We start from the raw sequence: 23,513 nt of genomic DNA on the forward strand, positions 1-23,513 counted from the left end.
AAAAAAAATGATTCCATAATTATCCTAGATTAAGTCTTCTGTTAGTATGTTCATTAAATACATGAATATATGTTTTTAAATAATTAAAAACATTTGCGTCTTTTTTGTACGGGGCACCGTACATGACGTCACACGTTTGATGCGACGCGTAACCTCGAAGCATATTCGTTGCATATGCTGAGAATGATTAGACGTATAAACTAAGGAGCGATCCCTCTCTCACTGTCAAATAAGAGCACAGGGCGCGCTATGAGAATGGTTAGAAGTGGTCACTCATTGGAGATTCAATTCAGGTGTGTGGCTTATACACAGTATCATAGCGTTATTTTTTTAACCTGGTTAAGTTTGAGGTTTGCATGAAATACTGTGCTATAGGCAGATATGGATGTTTTGGCAGCGCTTATGTCCATGAAGCTTGGTTATTACCATTTATATATAGGTGCCTGAGGGAGGGAAAAGAAGTCTATGTGAATGGCGAGGATTGCACAATAGTACCAGATCACTCCTTAATTTGTAGACACATACAATTTCATGGCTCTTGTATACAAGATGCGCCAGATTTGGACTGAGTTTTGACAGGTAGTCCGACACCTGCTATCATAACAACGTTCAGTTTACTGGAAACGGGAGTTATTTACTTTGAAATAATGGAGATTGTTGTGCAATGTTAGCAGGCATCGCTTACATGATTACGGTAACTGAGCGTGTGGTTTGAATAAAAAAAAGTTGTGTTAACTCCTCTGCATGGGAAGCTGGATGTTTCCATCTGGCTGTCGATTTTGACCTTGAAAGCAGAGTCAAGGAAATGAGTCGTATAAAGCGCTATTGTCTCAAAAAGAGGTCGCTCTTATATCTGGTACAGAAACAATTGTCCTTTATGTAGCAAACACCCGCACAGAAGTGCATGATTTATTAAATACAGACGTGCTCTTGAATTTTGGGGAGTTACTTTAGAGTATCTTTAATGTGTCCTTGACTATGGGGTTACCTTACTTTTTTAAAGTTAGAAGCAGTGGCCTTGTGACTTCTGTAGAAAGTATATTTGGTGTCTTTTTGGAATTTTTTCATTCGATTTTTTCCAGCATCTTTGGTGGATTGCGCTTAATAGTCGCATTAGTTGCCGGTGTGCTTTTATTAATTTGTTTACATAAATATGGATATATATAGAAAAGGTGGTCCTAGACACAATTTTTTAAGCAATACAATTGATATAAGTATTAATAATTCACAATTAACAGATAGTCAGACATAATCTGAGAAAACAAACAAACGGAGATGTATTGTTAGCTAATTCTGCTATAAATGCAATGAACCCAACACAACAGTATCAAGACAAATTATACTGCAGTTTATTTACATATTCATAAAAATTGAACAAGAAGAAAAAAGGGGAAAGTTGGTGCTCAAGTGATGAGAAGGAAAAGCTGAAAGCAAAGGTTTAGGATAATTCAGTGCAACAAAGGAAATATTTTACATTGTAATGTAATTTGTAATGTAATTTGACTTATATAGCGCACAAATCACCCGAAGGTCTCAGGGTGCTTGCTTAGGGAACCCGTCCTGGTATTCCCTTGTGAGATACCCCCGGCAGGGTATCCACAAGGTGAAAGCCAGGCATCCCGCCGCGAGGGGCCGTAGTGGAGATTAAGCAAGCTATTGCCCAGAGTCGCAGAGTGTGACCCCGTGAGTTGAGTAGGCACCGGCGCGAGAATTAACGAGTCCGTGGAATTTTTGAGCCCGAGACCCTGCCACGTCGGGAATCGAACCCTGGTCGACGGCCGCTCTCAGCCTCCGGGTCTGCCGCCTCTAACCACTGAGCCACACGTCTCCACATCTGAGAAAACAAACAAACGGAGATGTATTGTTAGCTAATTCTGCTATAAATGCAATGAACCCAACACAACAGTATCAAGACAAATTATACTGCAGTTTATTTACATATTCATAAAAATTGAACAAGAAGAAAAAAGGGGAAAGTTGGTGCTCAAGTGATGAGAAGGAAAAGCTGAAAGCAAAGGTTTAGGATAATTCAGTGCAACAAAGGAAATATTTTACATTGTAATGTAATTTGTAATTTGTAATGTAATTTGACTTATATAGCGCACAAATCACCCGAAGGTCTCAGGGCGCTTGCTTAGGGAACCCGTCCTGGTATTCCCTTGTGAGATACCCCCGGCAGGGTATCCACAAGGTGAAAGCCAGGCATCCCGCCGCGAGGGGCCGTAGTGGAGATTAAGCAAGCTATTGCCCAGAGTCGCAGAGTGTGACCCCGTGAGTTGAGTAGGCACCGGCGCGAGAATTAACGAGTCCGTGGAATTTTTGAGCCCGAGACCCTGCCGCGTCGGGAATCGAACCCTGGTCGACGGCCGCTCTCAGCCTCCGGGTCTGCCGCCTCTAACCACATTGCACATATAAAGCCTACCCATACAAAGTATATATACACTATTATACAAGGGGACAGGGGGGGTTGGTATAGGCTTTAGGAAATTAAAAAGGGGGGGATCGTCGACGTTTCGACCCTGGCGCAATACGGGAAAATCACGACCTCTGCTGCGGGTCTTCTTCAGGACAATTGGGGGGCGGGGGGGGGGAGCACCTGTAAAGGTAAGTATAAATATATTTTACAATTTATTATGAAGGGATTCCAGTATTTAAGAAGTTAAAAAAGGAGTGTTGGGTACATTACCACGAAAAAACTGAGAAGGTGTAGCAAGGCCAGATCAGTTGGGCGGTACACCTAAAAGAGGTAAGAACAAACGGGGAGACTGTTCCCCGTTTGTTCTTACCTCTTTTAGGTGTACCGCCCAACTGATCTGGCCTTGCTACACCTTCTCAGTTTTTTCGTGGTAATGTACCCAACACTCCTTTTTTAACTTCTTAAATACTGGAATCCCTTCATAATAAATTGTAAAATATATTTATACTTACCTTTACAGGTGCTCCCCCCCCGCCACCCAATTGTCCTGAAGAAGACCCGCAGCAGAGGTCGTGATTTTCCCGTATTGCGCCAGGGTCGAAACGTCGACGATCCCCCCCTTTTTAATTTCCTAAAGCCTATACCAACCCCCCCTGTCCCCTTGTATAATAGTGTATATATACTTTGTATGGGTAGGCTTTATATGTGCAATGTAAAATATTTCCTTTGTTGCACTGAATTATCCTAAACCTTTGCTTTCAGCTTTTCCTTCTCATCACTTGAGCACCAACTTTCCCCTTTTTTCTTCTTGTTTAATTTTTATGAATATGTAAATAAACTGCAGTATAATTTGTCTTGATACTGTTGTGTTGGGTTCATTGCATTTATAGCAGAATTAGCTAACAATACATCTCCGTTTGTTTGTTTTCTCAGATTATGTCTGACTATCTGTTTATTGTGAATAATTAATACTTATATCAATTGTATTGCTTAAAAAATTGTGTCTAGGACCACCTTTTCTATATATATACAATTACCCAGGTCCTATTGACTTATTGGGTCTACCCCATTGGTTACATAAATATGGATGCACATCCTGCAGCAGACGATAATATGTCTTGGCTGTTGCTGCTCCACAACCAAATGCTTAGTTACTATGGAACGCTGCCTCTTGCAACACTGAGTGCAGTTTATGGATTATTGTTTCGATTTTCCTTTTTCACATGCGTTCAACCTATCTTCCATTGCCTGAGCTGCGATTTCGACCGGGCCCTGGATTTGTGTCTCTGCAGTACGGTGTCTCCCAACACGGATTATGACCAGCTGATGAGCCCCTTAGTGGTTTATGACTTGCTCTGTTCTAGATGTGGGATTATGGATTTAGCAGCGACACATGGAATAATGGGACATTGGAATGTTTTTGCAGCAGCGCTTGAGTTCTTGGCACGCAGTTACATTGAAGATGACCCGAGTTTCCCTCTGATGGTGATAGAGGCTCCGGTTGTTGAGGAACATATATGTTCATTCTCACTATTGAATTGGATGGCTGAAATGTTTTCAGATGAGAACAATCACTTCCTCTTGGAGGCTGTTGCTACATACTGTGCTTACACATTGTTGGATAAGACTCTTTGGGCCCGATTCACAGAACTAACTTAAGACAAAATGCTAAACTTACTACCATTTTGGTATTCACAGAAGGCACTTACTCCTTTCGGCATTCACAGAAGGTACTTACTCATTTCGGTATTCACAGAAGTTAGGAGTCCTACCTTTAGGACTCCTAAATGCCTTCTGTGAATACCGAAAGTCTTAAAATTAGGATTTTTCTCAATTTAGTAGTAGTAAAGTTAAGACTCCTAACTTTAGGACTCCTAAATGCCTTCTGTGAATACCGAAAGTCTTAAAATTAGGATTTTTCTCAGTTTAGAAGTAGTAGAGTTGAGAAAAATCCTAATTTTTAGACTTTCGGTATTCACAGAAGGTATTTAGAAGTCCTAAAGTTAGGAGTCCTAACTTTAATACTACTAAATTGCGAAAAATCCTAATTTTAAGACTTTCGGTATTCACAGAAGGCATTTAGGAATCCTAAAGTTAGGAGTCCTAACTTTACTACTACTAAATTGAGAAAAATCCTAACTTTAAGACTTTCGGTATTCACAGAAGGCTTTTAGGAGTCCTAAAGTTAGGACTCCTAACTTCTGTGAATACCGAAATGAGTAAGTGCCTTCTGTGAATACCAAAATGGTAGTAAGTTTAGGATTTTGTCTTAAGTTAGTTCTGTGAATCGGGCCCTTTAATTTTTCTACGTATTCTTTATTATTTAGTTACTGTTTTCCAGCAAAGAGCGAATAACTTTTTTTGGGAAATGTGCACTTGACTGCTTTTTAGGCATGGACTCTGCGTTCCTAATTCGCCCACGTTTATAGCACGTGCTTTGATCAAGAAGGGTGCCGTGGGGCTGAGCGTTGCACTCACAGGCTGTTAAGTTAGCATGGGTTTATTAGAAGCTTACATGCTATTTTTGCTTTCCTGCTCTTCTTTGCAAACGACACATACTCGTGATATTGTTTAGAGAAGGCTGAGTATTTTGCTTTATATGAGAATAATTTGGTATGCTAGATTTGTAAACTGCCTCGCTAGGTTTGTGTGTATAGTGAGAGCATGGAACATATCTTGAATACTGTGTCTGTTATTCAGAATGATCCTCGCATGTTCGAGCCATAATACATATGGAGCTGTGGGCACCTCTGATACTTGCGCGTTTCATAATCCATTTTGGAGGCAAACTTACACACAGTTGTAGAACATTCGTATCTTGACAGTTTGTGGAGCACTGAATGTGATCCACTACTGCTGAGTACCAGAGGTATGGGTGTGCCCATGTAATCCTATGAGACTTTCTGTGGTTATAAACTAATCTGGTAGGTAGGGAGGGTGAAATGTAGGTATATTTAAATTTGTTTACCTTTAGCATTATAGGATGCTTTTTCCGTTTGTATTTCATAGAATAGTAACAATGCTGACAACCTTGTTTCTGATAATATGTTTGGTTGTATTTTCTAAGGTACTGTGCATGAGATTATGGCGTTAGAAATAAACATTTCAAAGTTGCACGTGTCTTTATTTACATCTTGTTTTTGACTGGTGTAAGAGTATATTGAAAGAGTGTTTTTGTTATCCACTTTACTTCATGTAATCTAAGTCGCATGTTCTGGGTTGACTAGTCATTGGTGTTTTTGCTATAGGGTGAAGAACCAATGAGTGACTGATTGCTAGTTTGGTAGGGGGTTTGTGTAGTAAGGTGGGTTTTGGTACACTGTAATTCACTGAGGTCCTAAGTCTTTATGCACAGTTTTGTGTATGAGCAGAATTCCTGGAATAGTAGTTACAACAAAAAGGCTCAATAAAGGGCTTGCACTTTGAATATGAATATAAAATAGAAGAATAGTTGATAATCACAGCTAAGGAATGCAGCAATTAGATGTGTGTGTGGATGATGTGTAGATTGAGTAGAAGATGAAAAACGTGAAAAATAAGAAAGGTTGGAGAGACGCAAACTACCTACTGCATTGTCAGTGAAGTGGATCTTTGGATTTCCAGGTCATTACACAGATAGGGTATTGGATTCCGCAGTGGGAGCAAGAGAAACTAGTACAACAACTAAGGAAGAAAGCTAGTGCATAAAGTACACACAGTTGGGCAGATTTACAAAGTTGTGGGAAAAATGATGCAAAAGTGGCGCAAGGGGCTTGTAAACCTGCCGCAGTGTGTGGTAGAAAAGTCACAAGAAAGGACAGAACTGTGCAAATTACCCACTGCTATTCACGGGTAGTAGTTACCAAGAAGGCTGAATAAAGGGCCTGCACTTTGAATTTGAATTAAAGAAGAATAATTGATAAGCGTAGGCAATAATGGTAGCAAGTAGGTGTGTGTATTTGTGGTTGTTGTGTTGATTGAGTGGAAGATGACTAAGGTGAAAAATTAGAGAGGTTGCAGAGATGCAAACTTTCCATTTTTTTGTAAAGGAAGTGGGTGTTTCGTTTTCCAGTGCATATATATTCACTGGAAAAAACATAGGTTTCAGGCACGTTATAGTTAGGAATTAGCATTTAAAAAACGTTAGAAATTCACTGAAAAAAACATAGGTTTCAGCCACGTTATAGTTAGGAATTAGCATTTTAAAAAACCTTAGAAATTCACTGAAAAAAACATAGGTTTCACCCATGTTATAGTTAGGAATTAGCATTTAAAAAACCTTAGAAATTCACTGAAAAAACCATAGGTTTCAGCCACGTTATAGTTAGGAATTAGCATTTAAAAAACCTTAGAAAATTCACTGAAAAAAACATAGGTTTCACCCATGTTATAGTTAGCTGGACATTTCTCTCATACAAAACCATTGAAATTCCCCCCTTATAGTTCGTTTAGCTAACTATAACTCGAGCGCCCGCAATGCACTGCTGATGACGTCACATATTACATCACTCATGACATTGTCAGTGACATCACTCATCACATCACTGATTACCTCACTGATGACATCATCCTTGTGAAAGAGTGGCAGACCTCCTCTCACCCTAATATAACCTTTGATACACACATTCAAAAATAGAAACTAATATTTTCAAAACAATGGAGATACCAATACCAGTTACAACAACCTACTATGTAATTCCAACATCTACATACACAACCACTCATTCAGCAACAGTTCTATATAGTCACTCATACATGTACTCACTCATCATATGTACTCATACACCTATACATCCTGTTACACACCGATACTCATCCATAGAGTTACTCACACACATACTCACACATGTAAATAAACTATCAAACATCCATTTACTTGCATATACAGCAATACACATACCACTTCACTTACTTCTACAGAAACGTACACATACTTACTCTCTTAAACAATCACTTATAGAAAGACATACTTATTTATACATGAACTCCTCCAATCTCTCACTCTCACATATACTCACTCATATACATCAATACTCACATATACTAGTTTAAAACATATGTAGTTACTCATAAAGATACTATTGAGACAGTGATTCACTCACTAACTCACCCATACACACACTCATCCACCCATACAGACCTGCACACATTCTGTCTTCAAAACACACACAAACAGTGAGTCAGTCATTCATGCATCTGTGCGCTAATTAATACCCCCACCAAACCATACAGACACTCATTCTGATACTCAAAAAACCTACTAATAACCCGTATAGACACTCATGTAGGTACTCACCAAACCATGCAGTCACTTATATACAAAGTGAGACACTAATACAGATATTTACATATTTAAACATTACTCGCTAATACATGTATTCACTAAGGTATACAGGTATACAATCAATTTTACAAAAAAACATCCATTTAGACACTTATTTACCCATTTATTCTTCCATCAACCTTTAGATATACATATATAAAAAATATTTATTTTTCAGAAAGACACACATTCACTAGATGATGTCATCAGTGAGGTCATCAGTGATGTCATTTGAGATGTCATCAGTGATGTGATGAGTGATGTCAGTGACCATGTCATGAGTGATGTAATATGTGACGTCATCAGCAGTGCATTGCGGGCGCGCAAGTTATAGTTAGCAGATGCTAGACCCTTCTTTTCTACCTGCATGGCAAAATTCTTGGGCTGGGCCTGGCGTCTCAGAGCTGCAAGGAAGCTGTTAATCCAGTGACCGAGCCTTCACATCTAATATGCTGCTATGAAATGTTCTTATGCTGATGATTGTTGTTTTAATGTTTTAATATGTATGAAATGCTTTTATGATATGATTTTTTTATCGAATAAAGCTTACTTACTTACTTACTAGTTAGCTGAACTAACTATAACAAGGGAATTTCAATGGTTTTGTATGAGAGAAATGTCCAGCTAACTATAACATGGGTGAAACCTATGTTTTTTTCAGTGAATTTCTAAGGTTTTTTAAATGCTAATTCCTAACTATAACGTGGCTGAAACCTATGGTTTTTTCAGTGTATATATATATATATATATATATAAATATATATAATCACACCAGGATCCCAGGGGTGCAGCCTTCCATAGGAGCGGTGCAGTACCAGGAAACAGACTCCGTAGGCAAAGCTTGTAGATCAATAATGTTTAATTAGAGCATCAAATGTCCAAATGACACGTTTCGGCTGCCAGACATGCGGCCTTGATCACATCATATATATGATCACTATATATATGTAACTTCTGTTGTATTGATCATGAAAAGTAAAGTTTGTCCTCAAACACAAGGGGGAATCCAGAGGATAATCACTGGCCAACCTTGAGACGTCAGACCATTTGCCCTCATCATCCTCAATTGTTTCATGAGCACTAGAATCTTTTGGAATGAAGTGTTTGTTCATTTTAATCATTATGAATCTCTTGATGTTTCGATGCGGGACTGGTTCTTCTGTCAAAACTGTGGCAGCTGCACTTAAAAAATGCACACTGGCTTCCGGACATGCAAGATACTTTATTGCCAGCTTGCTGAGCTCAGGCCACTGTACCCTCGTCCCATACCAATAGGTGAATAGGTTTTGACCTCTGTTGGATCATCCTTGGACCATCATCTGAATTGTCATTGGTACTGCCACTTGTGGTGCCTGCCTAGCCTATGTCTCTGCACTTGACTTAAGTCCTGCTGAATGAAACCACCCCATTGCAAGGGTTGGCGGTAAACTTGAAGCGGCTGTCGCTTTGGCTTTAGAGTAGTTGGTGATTGTGTTGGCTGCTTCTACAGAGACTGCTAGCCAACAGTACCACCCTGTGTGGATGATAAAGGCTGTACTTCAGATATTCTGCCCTGGCCTCAAATCTGCAATTGTTCCTCTTCTTGGTCACTCTTTACCGACAATCCAAGTCTTGTAAACCAAGACATTTGTTTCAGGAAAAAGAATGAAAGTGACCAGGGCTTTTTTCTTTCATGGATCCAGTATCATTGCACAGATGTAGTCTCTGGAGGACACAATATCTTTTTGCAGTCTTTGATTAGGGTTCAAGTGAAAGATAAAGTTAGCAACCAAAGAAGCTGCTTTTTCATTGACATTGGTGAACGTTTGTTCTACCTTTTTCAAATGATCCTGTAACAGATGCAACAACAAGATAGCTTGGCTCATGGTACTGTCCTAATTTCTCACGTTCCGTGTCATAATTGCAAAGAGGAAGGAGCATTTGTATCTGGCATTCCAAAAGACCTCATCTGTCCATTTCAATTGCCATGGCTTTGGCAGTTGTAACCCCTCTCCTTTGAATTACATAATCATTTATAGACTTGCACTGCACAAACTGGAATTCCAGCACTTAGTAGGTTGAGTTTGTGATGGCACCTCCTGTACGGGGGCTTTCACAGGTAGATTATCAATGTGGATAAGGTAGCAAAGGCCCAAGGATTTCAAGGCTTTAGACAACACTTGAATAAGTGTGGTTAGTTAGTGGATGGAGACACACTCGAAGCCCTGGACCTCTTGGGCTTCAGGGTTAGGGAAACAGTTTTGAGAAGTTGTAAGTGTGATCTCCACATAAGATTGGTTTAATTTGCCAGGATTAATATCCGTTTTTTCCAGCTCGTAAAATGAGGGACAGAGACATTTCTGTTTGCAGCAAGGTTTTTTTATTTTGATTCATACGACAAGGACAGCCGACACGTGTTTCGCCCCCTCTTGGGGGCGAAACACGTGTCCTAAAGTCCTCCCGGCATGGCGATTCCTGGGTCAGATCCTTCCCAAGGATCTGACCCAGGAATCGCCATGCCGGGAGGACTTTAGGATCGTAGGCATTAGCCTAAATAGAAATGTTTTATTACTGAAGAATTATATTTTTATATTTCGGACACTGTACACATCTTGAAACAGGAATTTTCGACGTGATTTAACCCATTTAGCCTTGAGAAAGCCCCGGCGCAAATCGCCAAGAGGGGGCGAAACACGTGTCGGCTGTCCTTGTCGTATGAATCAAAATAAAGAAACCTTGCTGCAAACAGAAATGTCTCTGTCCCTCATATTACGAGCTGGAAAAAACGGATATTAATCCTGGCAAATTAAACCAATCTTATGTGGAGATCACACAACTTCTCAAAACAGGTAGATTATCAGCATGCAAAACAATCCTCAACTGCTTTGAGGATTTGACTGAATGATTGTAATGAAAGCAGATTATTCTGCAGGTTATGTAGCTGACTACCTCTTCTTTTTCAGAAAGTCCTTTACACTTATGTTGATGTAGTGCTCTAAACACAGGACTCTGAAATATCCACTGTCAGCCATGGTTTTGACTATATTACTATCATTGTCAGTTACAACAAATCCAATTATGAGACCTCTGGGTTTAAGCCATTCATAGACCTTGGAACTAAACTCTTCCAAGATGTTCGTAAATGTATGTGATTTCTCCATGGCAAACAACACAAGTGTTGCATGATACTGAATGCCCTGAAAAGCCTTATTAGTAATGAGGCCAGCAGCTAGAAATCACCTAACTCCCTTGAAAGAGATCCAGTGATGCACATGTAATCTGTACCTTGACAACGGGGCCACGTTTGTCGTGAAATGGATGGACTGAGCAACTCTCCGCTTCATAGTATTGCCAACCTATTGCAGCACTTCATGATGCAGCACTGGCACAGCATCTGTGGCAAATTAGGTTCAACTAGGAACCCTCCATTTTGGGCAGAGGGCCTACACAAATTCCAGAAAGCTCCCCCCTTCCAACAAAAGGAAAAAAAGGGAGGGGGTTAAGCTCTAACACTTTGGCCAGCATCCCATTGTAGAAACAGGCTTTTTCATGGTTCTAGTGGTACATCGACACCTTGGTAAACACAGCCTTAGTAGTAGGCTGTTTTTGTTGAGATACTAGTGCCACAAGTGACCTTCAGGTACCAGCAGCAGGCAAAATGCATGAGGTGGAAGAAGCTGTACCATGCAGCGGTTGCTCTGAGTAAAGACTGTACACTATGGGGTAGGCTAACCGAGCTACTTTGTGTAATGTAGCTATTGTCATCCCCTTCTTCCGCCTGACTGTCTTCTTCTATCACACACAGAAAAAACCATCACATGGTTCCGGTCTTTTCTGTCAGAACGGACCTTCCAGGTCTTTGAAGCGGACCATTTCTCACCCAGTTTCCCGCTCTGCTGTGGCGTCCCTCAGGGCTACTCCCTGAGCCCGACATTATTTAATGTATATATGAGCCCACTAGCTTAGACTGTTCATCCCTTCAGCATTATTATCATCACTTATGCCGACGACACTCAGCTGGTGGTGGCTCTGAGTCAACCGAACGCCCCTGCATCCAATCTGAGCGGTTGACTCGTGGAAGTGGCTAACTGGATGACTCTCTCCTGTCTGTAACTAAACAGAGGAAAAACAGAGCTGATGCTTTTGGGTCACGCTCCCTCATTCAATGCACAATTTTTGTGGCCTCCCTGTCTTAGACCACCACCCCCCCTCCAAAAAGAACAATAAAAAGTTTAGGTATCTGGTTGGATAGTTCACTCAATTTCAACCAACAGGTGGTAGTGTTATCCGCCTCCTGCTACGGTCTCCTCAGACTATTACGCAAAATCATCCCTCTACTCCCCTTCCAGGCGAGACAGACTATGGTACAGGACCTAATCCTGTCTCGCTTGGATTATGGGAATGATCTGTAACTGGGGGCCCCTCATGCCACTATTCAAAGGCTTCAGATCATTCAAAACTGCGCCGCCCGAACTTTGCTTCTAATACCTCGCCGGCACTCTTCTAGGCCAGGCCTGAGGGAACTAAACTTTCTTCCAATCAAGGAGCGAATCCAATTCAAGGCCCTATGTATCGCCCACAGGGCCCTCTGGAAAACTGTCCCGGCCATCTGTCACTCCCTGATCTCTCCCTATCAACCCCCAAGACAGCTTCAATCAGCCACAGCCCATCTCGCCCTTGTTCCTAAAGTTCTAAGATCAAGAAGTGGCGGCCGCTCCTTCTCCATCAATGCGGACAAGCTATGGAATGCCCTCCCCCTTCTTCTGCTGGCAAAATCCAACCTTCTCACTTTCAGTAAATATTTAAAAACCTTCCTTTTTAACTAAATGTTCTGCTTCCAACACCCTCTGTTCTTGCACGTGTCCATAGCGCTTGGACGCCTCAAGGTAGCTATCGCGCTTTACAAAAACAAATTTAATTTAATTCATTTAATTCATTTCATTCATTTCATTCATTTCATTCATTTCATTTCATTTCATGCTGCTGGTTCTCTATCACCATCAGCAGCTATGTTTTTTAGGTGCTTTCCTTACATAACTGACTGTTGTTTTTTCAAATAGCAAAAAGAACAATGGACGGAATGCTGAACAAATTAAATATTCACCCCCAGTCACAGATCTGGGTTTAATCCATTGTTTTTTTGCTCACCATGCCCCTCCAGTGTGGACCCAGCCATATGCAAATCAGTCTTGACCCTGCTCCCCATGAGAACTCAAACTGCCAGGCTAGGTCCCCCTTGATTGGAAGCAAGAATGCTGGGACCAGTTTTGTGATATCACCCATCTTCAGCCAGGCTAGCTTAAATCTAGTGGCACACTGAACACAAGACCCATCTCTGGGCATACCCTTCCCACTTGGGGCGACAAAAGCAAAAAGAACAAATGATGGGTGGAATGCTGAACAAATCAAACATTCACCCCAGTCACAGATCTGGGTTTAATCCATCATTTTTGCTCACCACGCCACCCCAGTTTGGACCCAGCCATATGTAAATCAGTCTTTTTTGTGTGAAATCTGTTTATTGGTATTCATATGAGAGATAACAGAAACGTAAACAGAGAAGCATATTTAATGACCCCAGTATTTAGGGGTGAATCATAGCTGTTGGACATTGCAGTAAAGATACAAGGGTAAAAAGAGAAGTAGTGTACTGTAATAAGATACGGGTGCCAATAACAACTTCATTCCCCTGAGTATCACGTCAACACATACAGTGAGCAGTGAGTTATTATATAACAGATTCTGAACAGAGGGAGTGGGGTGCATCAATCGGGGACATAATGGAGGGTTAACTATTAGTGAAAAAAAACGGGATCCCAGTGCAGCCACCCCACCCACATGCTCAATCCACCCTCCTACGCACCGTCCACATCAATGATTAAGTATTACATCTGTAGTAGATGTAGGCACTGACTGAGTGTGAAAAAGATCATGAATGGCAGTACATGCTGGATCTGCAGAGATGAGTGAGGGCCCAAATTTATGTTGTCTCAGTGGTCGGCTCCTCTTCAAAGATAGACTACCCCAGCTCCGTATCACTGTTGCTCTGCAGGTCTGCTAGTATTGCATCCCAGCTGGCAGCCAGTGGGAGTCTGCAGAGGCCCAATGTGTCCTCTCTGTGTAATGCAATGCTCTCCACCTTTGCCCATATCAGTAAAGAGCGTCGCCACACTGGAGTGTGAGGGGGCTCAGAAGACATCCACCTCTTAGTGAACAGCGGTTTGGCATTCGCTATACCTAGATCCAGGATGCGGGATGTAACCTTATGTCGTTTACTCCTGCTGAAGAGGTCTAGAATGTAGGTCTCCCATTGGAAGGGTATGTCGCGTTCTGAACAATGAGTGAGGATGTTTGCTATTGTGCTCCAGTACCCCTTGAGAGCGGGACAGTGCCACAGCTTGTGCGAAAGGTCCACGTCAACCAGCTGGCAATGTGGAAAGGCAGCATTTGAGCGGTGGAAGTACCTATTGATTTTAGCTGGAGTGAGGTACGCTCAAAGCGTGATTAAATATTGGAGCGCTGGTTATGGGTATGGGGCTCTCTAAGGCTGCTGCCCAACCAGGGTCCATAAAATGGCATTCCAGGACCCCTCCCAGTAGAGCTTCAAGGGCTCCATTGTAATTGTGGCGTGCTCTCTGAGGGAGGCGGCAAACCATGGAGTCAGGTGCCCACCACTATACTTTACATGTAGGTATTGAATTGCGAGGTGTGTAAGGGGTTGATTTTTCAAGTCACCCCAAAAATCTGTAAGGGCTGTTATAAATGAGCGATGAAGCAGAAAGCGGCGCGGATGGAGCCCCTTCTCCGTGACCAGCACGTTATGGGATATGGGGATCCGGTCCTCGTAGAGGTCTCCTGTATCATGAATGTTGGCTTATGCATAGTTGTGTAGTTCAGCTGCTGTGGTGAACCCTAGTCCCCTAGGCGTCCCCTGAAGCGATATGGCAGGGGCATATGGTATTGTGGAACGGGTGATGAATAAGCTTCTATGGTAGCATTTATGAGCCACTTTGAGCAGTAGGGAGTCTATGGCTATAGGTTTAAAGCAAGGGTGGAACAAGTGGAGTAGGGAAGTAAGCGGTAGAGGCGGGTGTAATGTAGCCATATCAGTGAGCTGGTGAGAGGTTAACCATCTAGCAATCCATTGTAGTTGTGCAGCGAGGAAATAATGCTCTAGGTTAGGTGCTGCAAGGCTGCTGCAGCCTGCCGGCAGGTAAAGCTTCTTAATGGAAACACGATGGCGGGAGGTAGCTCAAATAAAGTCCCTGATCACTCACTCCAGCCTGCTGAAAAAAGGGGTGGGGACATAGAGGGGTAGGTTTGTGACGTGATAGAGGAACCGTGAAAGGACTACCATTTTGGTGAAAGCAATCCTACCAATGACAGATAAATGAAGGGTGCCCCAAAAGGAGAGCTGGGCACAGATGGCAGATGTCGCCCTACCTATGTTGCCATCAAATAGGTCTGCCTCCTGTCGGTAAATGCAAATGCCTAGATAGAAAAAGGAGTCGGCACACCACAGTACGCGGTTCGCATTGAAGGCATATTTAGGGTCCTGGGTGAATTCTTTAAAGGGATATAGGGAGGACTACGCCACGCTAACATGCAGCCCTGACATATTGGCGACTGAACTCAAGGCATGAGCCAATGAGGAGGGCATAGAGTGGACATCTCTCATGTACATCAGAATGTCGTCCGCATACAGCGAGATCATGTTTCCCGTCTCCTAGGGGTATACCCACGTCTACTTGGGTGCGGAGGAACTCTGCCAATGGTTCCATCGCCAGGAAGAAAAGAAGACGGGACAAAGACAGCCCTGCCTGGTCCCTTGACCTACTGCAATAGGTTCGAATATTTAGGGGCCTGTATTCACACGGATAGTCGGGTGCTTATAAAGCAGCTTGATCATGCCAATGAAGGTGGGCCCAAGACCAAACCTAGAACACGCGACGAATAAGGTAATCTCACTCGAGGGAGTCAAAGGCTTCCTCGAGGTCTAATACCAGGCACCCTGAGTGTGGCCAGCGAAGTGGTGCATATGTCACTACCCTAGAAAAGCATGAAAGATTGAGGGAAGTGCTACGAGAAGGGACAACCCCATTCTGATCCGGTGGACCATAGCAGGGATGAGGGGAGTCAGATGACCATCAAGTATTTTCTCCAGAACTTTGTAGTCAACGGTTAGGATGGCTAGGGATCTATAGGAACCCACGGCTGTGAGGTCTTTGCCCGGCTTCAATAAGGAGACTAAACTGGCTGCGTGCATTGAAGCTGGCAACTGAGATTCGTCTAATGCAGAGGTATAAAGGGTATGTAAGTATGGGATCAGTATAGGGGTGTACGTCTTATAAAATTCGGCAGGGCCAGGCGCCTTCCGTGACGCAAGTGGCAATATTGCATTGCGTATTTCATCAGTAGTGATGGGGAATTCAAGCGTCATGTACTGATCGGGGGTTATCGTGGGCAGATCTATCGAGCCCAAAAAGGCACTGTCTTGTCACCACAGCCAGTGGATTTGTAAAGTGCTCAATAATGTCTGACCATAGCTGTATGGATGTCAAGTTGCGTGTAGTGCATGTGGCCCATATCTTCGCATATGGTATGAATTGGTCGATGAGGGTGTTTGTGGTGCAATAGCCAGGCTAGAAGTTTACCTGCCCTGTCTGATGAGACATTTGTGTGCACTAAATGTGCCAGGTAGTTGTGGCAGTGCAGTCTGTCCAGTAGTCCAGCGTGCTCGCTATGTAACTCCTCCAAGCGACTGTTGGCTCCGGTCTGCTTGACGGAGGTAGTTTCATGTTGAAGGAGTTTGCGCTCAATGGCACTGAGAGAGTCATTCAGTTGCTTACGGATATTTCATGTAAGGCCTAGGCAGTGCCCTCTGATTGTAACCTTGCAGGCCTCCCATTTTAGTTGTGAAGAGCCAGTGAAGCCATCATTGAGGGCAAAGTAGTCTGTGATTGCCACCTCTAGGGATCCACAGAAGGCCTGGTCCAACAGCACTGCCAGCTGGAGATGCCAGGTGGGCACCGGTGGGGGTCCAATGTCCCAGTTAAGCCGCAAAAGTTGCGGGTTGTGATCAGAATGCGTGCCGCCTAGATAATCAATGTCTTGAATCAGGGGGGAGCAGGAAGGGAGAACCTACTATTTGATCCAACCGTACATGAAGCTTGTGTACTGGTGAATAGAAGGAGTAAATGCGGGCGTTGGGGTTGCAATGGCGCCATTTATCTGTTAGGGACCAGTGATTGAGCCATGTGTGTAGTGCTTCCGCATTGGATGTCGCGGGGGTAAGTGGCAGGGGTGGGAAAGAGCGGTCTAGTGAAACATCATTGACAGAATTGAAGTTGCCTCCTAGAAGCCAGGGCAAACCGCTCCAACATGCTAATACCCTGGAGAGTTTACAGAGGAAAGAGTTCTGATCCACATTAGGAGCATAAACAGAACCGATAAGTAGGGGTTGGCCGTTAAGTTTACCCTTAAGAAACACATATCTGCCCTCTGTGTCAACCTCAACTTCCTCCACCTTGCAGGGAACTCCTGCCTTCACCCATATGAAAGTATCCCTAGCCTGGGAGGAATAGTTAGTGCTGTACACATGCCCCTTAAAGTGGCAGCGCATATGGTTTCCCTCAAGGTTGGTCAGATGAATTTTCTGAAGCAAGGCAATGCCAGCGGACCTGTGCTGTAGGTATGAGTAAATGGACTATCTGCGTAACAGGGAGTGTATTCCCCTCATGTTCCAGGTAACAACATATTTGTGTGCCATCAATGATAGGAGTGATGTCTGGGCTCAGTCAGTGGTATAGATATGCAACGGGAGAGCGGGTGGCTGGGCGATATATCACAAGGGGTGAAAAGAACACATGAGGGGAACAAAAAGATATATTGTGTAACTTCATGAGAATGAACTTGCATCAGGAGTTTACCAAACAGGGATGCCTAACCATGGCAACAGATGGGTAGATTATCTAGTGGTCGTGGGGAGTGGGTACGTGTGGTGTTGTTGTTAGTTTTTCCCACCATGTAGTTGAACATGAGTAAGTAATAAAGATATCCTGTGTTGCTAATAAATTGAGGTCCTGTTTAGTGTACTGTCGGCCCCCAGCAGTGGATCCAGCGGACCCCATCCCATCAAACAGGGCAGCCCTGTGACGCCCCCACCCACACTATTGTACAGAATTTGTGAACACCTATGTTCTAAAAGTCATTGTGGGACGGGTTGACCCCTAATGGATAATACAAGACATTTACAACATTCAAAATATGATGTCTGAAGTCTGGGGTGAGGTGAGCCAGAGTCCCCGAACCACGCTGGCATAGAGTCATCTTCACTAAGTGACCTGGCAGTGTGGTCTCTGGTTCAGGAGAAGATTTCATAGTGTGAAGTGTTCCTGCCGCATGGAGTGCCACCTGGCGCTCAGACAGGATTTGCTCTGGGTCCGGTGCATTGATCAATGGGGTATGATGGTGCGATCCACCCCATCTGCCGCTGCGATGGCCTCGCCTGGTACACCTGGGTGCCGGTGGGTCATCAGAAGATCTAGGCATAGTAGTTAAGCCAGTCTCCTCCAGTCATTCCCAGGCATCTGAGGGTGCTTGCATCAAAGAATCAGGTGGTACCATCAGTTACCATCCGCAAGTGGGCCGGGAACAGGAGGAAGTATCACATGTTGAGGTCACGGAGCTGAAGCTTCACAGCTCCAAACAAGCTTCTGCACTTCTGCACCTAGGCAGTGTAATCTGGGAAAAACATAATTGAGGCATTCTGGACAGTGAGCCCCCCGGAAGTTTCCAACCTCTCTCAAGATTGTGTCTCTGTCCCTGAAGTTTAACAGTGGAAATAAAAATGGGCAAGGGTTGGCTCCGGTGGCAGGCATATGTGCCGGCACCCTGTGTGCACGCTCCACCATGAATTGGGGTGACAATGCTCCTGAGGGGAGAAGCTCCGCCAGCCAGCACTTGGTGTAGGTGATCAGGTCCTAGCCCTCAGGGAAGCCAACCACTCGCACATTGTTGCGGCATGAGAGGCCTTCAGCGTCATTTAGTTTGTCTTCCAATGTACACACACAGTCTAACAGATCCTGTAGGGTGGCAATGTGGGTGTGGGACTTAGGTCGTGAGTCAGTGAGGGTGAGCTCGGTCTTGCCCACACTCTCAGCAAGCTTTTGGTCGTCGGCTTTCAGGAGCGTGAATTCTGACGCCATTTTGTCAATATTGGTCTCCAGTGAAGTGCATGTCTGGTTCAATGCTGCTCCAATTTTCTCCACAGCCGCCAGGAACGAGTCAAGTTTGGTAGAGAGAGCGGAGTGGTGAGACTCTGTGGGCCCATCCCCCCTTGAGGTTGCTGCATCTCCTGGCTCCTGATGTGTTGCTATATGGGGAGTATTAGATCGGAGACGGCCCGTGGAGTGGGCATGGGAAGGTTTGTAATCTATGCTCCTGGAGACTCTAGTGTTCTTTTTTATGTAAAACTACAGGTTTCATTGCGGGGTGGTGGAAGAGTTTGATGTTTCCCCTCCCACGTTACGCCTGTCGGTGTGCAAGGCGGGAGAGCGAATACACATTAATAGGTGCCCAAGGTGGCAGCCAGCAGGACACAGGTGTAGAGCAGAGGCAAGTTCTTCAGAGATGTAGCTGGTTGTGGCAGGTACTTGGTTGTAGAGCGCCCTAAATGTGTGACACTCCACGCAAACAGTGGTGAAGCAGGAAGGGGTGTTGGGTGAATTGTAGCGAAAGAGGGGGTGAACTAGGTCTGACACAACCCCCAGAATGCTCTCCATTTCCCAGTGAAAAAGCATGGGTGGCCCGCCTCACCCCACGGGCCGTAATAATAGTTAGCATGGGGCAGTGGCGCAGGATCACTGTAGGTCGCAGTAGGGATTGGCTGGTGAGAAACAGTTAGTGGGTGGGTAGAAGTCCAAGTCCAACAGAGAGCAGGAGCTCTATCCGTCTCCCCCGCATACTCTAAAAATATGCAGGGAGACGGTCCAGGCCAGGCACAACCTCTAGAACGCTGCAGCTGTGTAGTGGAGCAGTGTGCAGTAGAGTAGCCACTGTTATGTCTGTGCGCACCCCTGTCTCGTGGATTCTGACCTAATGTGTATATAGGGCCTAGGCCTGATTGAGCCCAGGACCCTTGCCAGCACAAAGAGGAGAGGAGGAAGGGGGAAGTCTGGACCCAAGACTATCCTCTAGTTGCTCCTGCCACCAAAGGAATCAATAAGCTGTAGGACTGCAACTACAGCGGGCTTCATTCTGACCCATGTCCCGGACAGCGGGGGGAACCTCACTGGTGCTCCAAGCCATCATGGGAACAGGAATCCAGTCGACCGACAAGTCTTCACCCAGGAAAGGAGGGAGGCAGCCAGGGCCCGACACGACCCCTGTGGGTACTCAGGTGATAAAGTATCTGGGTGATCAGTGGGCTGCAGTAAAGGCCAATGTGTCTAGGGTCCGCCCGCACCACTGCCGACAGGGGAACCCCGCTGGTGGTCACAATCACTGGTGGGTGAGAGCCTAGGCCCGATCAACCTCCTGACCCCCGCCCCACTCACACAGGCCCACAGCCACAGCAGAGGAATGTTGGACTTACCTCCGGGTTCAGGTTGGGTGTCCAGGCTCAAGTGTTCGATAAGTGGCATGTCCCCTCTCTGCCGCGGATCGCACTGGCGGTGAGGGCCGGCAATCCCAGGTCCAGCCCAAGGTCAGAGGAGGGCAGGCCACAGCACGGGCCAGAGTGTGGGCACGGTGTATACCCCATATGTGCTCCGGGTTCTCACCAGGTGCCGCAGTAGGCACAAGAGCGGCCCAGTCGGTTGCACAGTGTGACCCTTCACTTGGGTGCACGTGTGGTCTCACAGGCACAGGGACACAACCAGGACACAGACATCCAGGAGGCGAGTCGCACAGCTGAGTCACTGTCTCCCCTGTGTCAACGTCAGCTCAATCCACGAGTACAGGACGGGGAGGAAGTCGACCCAGTGCTCCAGCGCCAGCACCAAGCTGGGCTGCCCCACCAGTGATAGCTCACAGGGTAGACCGGGGTCACAGGCTGCTCAACCAACAGGCACAGCAGCAGCAGGAAGACATCTACAGCTGCAGATGGGCTGTCAGGTACTGGGATTGCACAGATTTGGCAGGATAATCAGGGGAAGGGTACAGTGTGGGCTTAGAGCACATCCTCCATCTTGGGCAGCTAGCCAGCCCCCCACCATATGCAAATCAGTCTTGACCCTGCTCCCCATGGGAACAGTCCAGCCCAAACTGCCAGGCCAGGTCCTCCCAGGACTGTAAACAAGCCTCCTGGGACCAGTTCAGGTATCAACTCTCATCAGCCAGGCTAGCTTGAATCCAGTAGCTCAGTGAGCACGGGATCCATTTGTGGGCATACACTTCCCACTTAGAGTGAAAAAAACAAAATGGAAAAAATAATGTACAGAATGCTGAACAAATCAAACATTCATCACCAGTCACAAATCTGGGTTTAATACATCTTTTTTTGCCCATCACGCCACCCCAGTTTGAAAGCAGCCATATGTAAATCAGTCTTGACCCTCCTCTCCAGTGGAACAGTCCAGTCCAAACTGTCAGGCCAGGTCATGTCCAGTCCGAATTGCCAGGCCTGGTCTTCCCTGGACCAGAAACAAGCATCCTGGGGCGGTTTCATGGTATCGCCCTCATCAGCGAGGCTAGCTTGAATCCAGTGGCACAGCGAGCACAGAACCCACATAAGGGCATACTCTTCCCGCTTAGGGTTTCAAAAGCAAATAGAACAAATGGTGGGCGGAATGCTGAACAAATCAAACATTCACCCCTAGAAACAGATCTGGGTTTAATCCATCATTTTTTGCACATGACGCCACGCCTGTTTGGGCCCAGCCATATGCAAATCAGTCTTGACCCTGCTCCCTGTGAGAATAGTCCAGCTCGAACTGCCAGGCCAGGTCCCCTTGGACCAAAAACAAGCATCCTGGGACCGGTTTCGAGGTATCACCCTTCATCCACCAGGCTATCTTGAATCCAGTGCCAAAGTAGGGCATACTCTTCCCACTTATGACGACAAAAGCAAAAAGAATAAATGATGGATAGAATGCAGAACAAATCAAACATTCACCACCAGTCACAGATCTGCATTTGATCTGTCGTTTTTTTACTAGAATAGCGTGGTGAGAAAAGAAATGATGGATTTAGGCCATAAATCTCAGTACTGGTGGTGAGTGTTTGATATTGTTCAGCATTCCGTCTCATTGTTTGTTCTTTTTGCATTAGTCGCCTTAAGTGGGACAGGTATGCCAAGATGTGGGTCCCGTGCTTGCAGTCATGGCTGGTGCAGGTAATCAATCAACCAATCACGGAATTTGTAGAGCGCACTACTTACCTGCGAGGGTCTCAAGGCACTGGGGAAGAAAGGGAAGAGAAGAGGGGGGGTGGTGCTGCTACTGGTCAAACAGCCAGGTCGGTATTGAGTAGCCTCCTGAAGGTCAGCAGGTCTTGGGTCTGTCTTAGGCTGAGTGGAATGGTGTTCCAGGTCTTGGCGGTGAGGTGGGAGAAGGATCTGCGCCTGCGGTGGTTCTTTGGATGCGGGGGACGGTGGCGAGGGAGAGGTCGGCGGAGCGGAGCTGGCGGTTGGGGACGTAGAAGAAGAGCCATCTGTTGAGGTAGGCTGGGCCGGTCTTGTGGAGTGCCTTGTGTGCGGGGATGAGGGCAATGGGGCGGGCCGGGGGGAGTTCACAGACGATGGAATAGGGAAAATAACATAATTTGTCGACTCCTCCCGCCTCGCCCCACTGCTCTTACATGCACCATCCACGACTTTGTGCTCACCATACCACTGGAGTTAAGCTATCCTAGCTGATGAGAGGGATACCCGGAAACCAGTCCTAGGATTCTTGTTTCCAGTCCGGGGAGGACCTTGACTGGCAGTTCGGGCTGGACTGTTCCCTTGGAAAGCAGAGTCAACACAAGTGTCCAAATGGCTTACCACAACAAACTTTCTTGTGGAAAATGGAGCATATCGCAATGTTATCCTCAAGCGTAGAGAAGTCCTAAACTGGGGAAGAAAGCTTTCTTATTGCATCAAGCATGAAATACTGGATATATAACTAGGTGGTTGCGTTGTTTTTCTTTCTGTAAGGTGTCCTGTGACTGTTCTAGGGGTAATCGTGGTGGAGGCTGATGGTTTCTGGAGTCTTGCAAATATGGGCTCTAGCGGTGATGGTGGAACCAAAGGTTCGTCATCATCGTCACCACTTTCCTCTCTTGCAAGGCCTTCGGGAACCTTCCGTTTTCCTTGTCTCTCGAACTCTGCCTGGGTCTAATCCATATCCAGATCATCAGAAGGGGGACTTGGAGAAGATGGGGGATTACTCTTTCCTTTCAATGCAGGAGATCGTGAAGCCGCTGGGTAAGAACAGTCTTCTCAACACATCTTGCTGAGCATGAACCTTAACCTCCTGTTCTGCTCCTACTTCTGGAAGATCTGCCGCTGACTATGGCACCTGTTACCGACTTTTTTGTCATGATTTGATTTGCAGGCAAGAAAATTCCATTTCGATATACTGCTTTCTTTACTGTAGTCACTGCAGCACTGAGAAGCATGGCCTTAAGTTTTGGTGATGGTGGTACAGTCGAAGCAGGAGTGATACTTTAAGCCTCTTTCTGCCCAGAGAAGTGTGCAGCAGGCCAGTCACATGTACTGAAAAAGGATGAGGGTTTGATGCCAGTGATGGCAACGGGCTTCTTCTTCTACCCACTGGATATTTTCTTTGCAAGAACCTCATTCTTTGAGGCCATCGTCTCAGCACTAGCAGTTGG

Source organism: Lissotriton vulgaris, chromosome 3_1 (genome assembly GCF_964263255.1).
Source record: "Lissotriton vulgaris chromosome 3_1, aLisVul1.2, whole genome shotgun sequence".
Lineage (NCBI taxonomy): Eukaryota > Metazoa > Chordata > Amphibia > Caudata > Salamandridae > Lissotriton > Lissotriton vulgaris.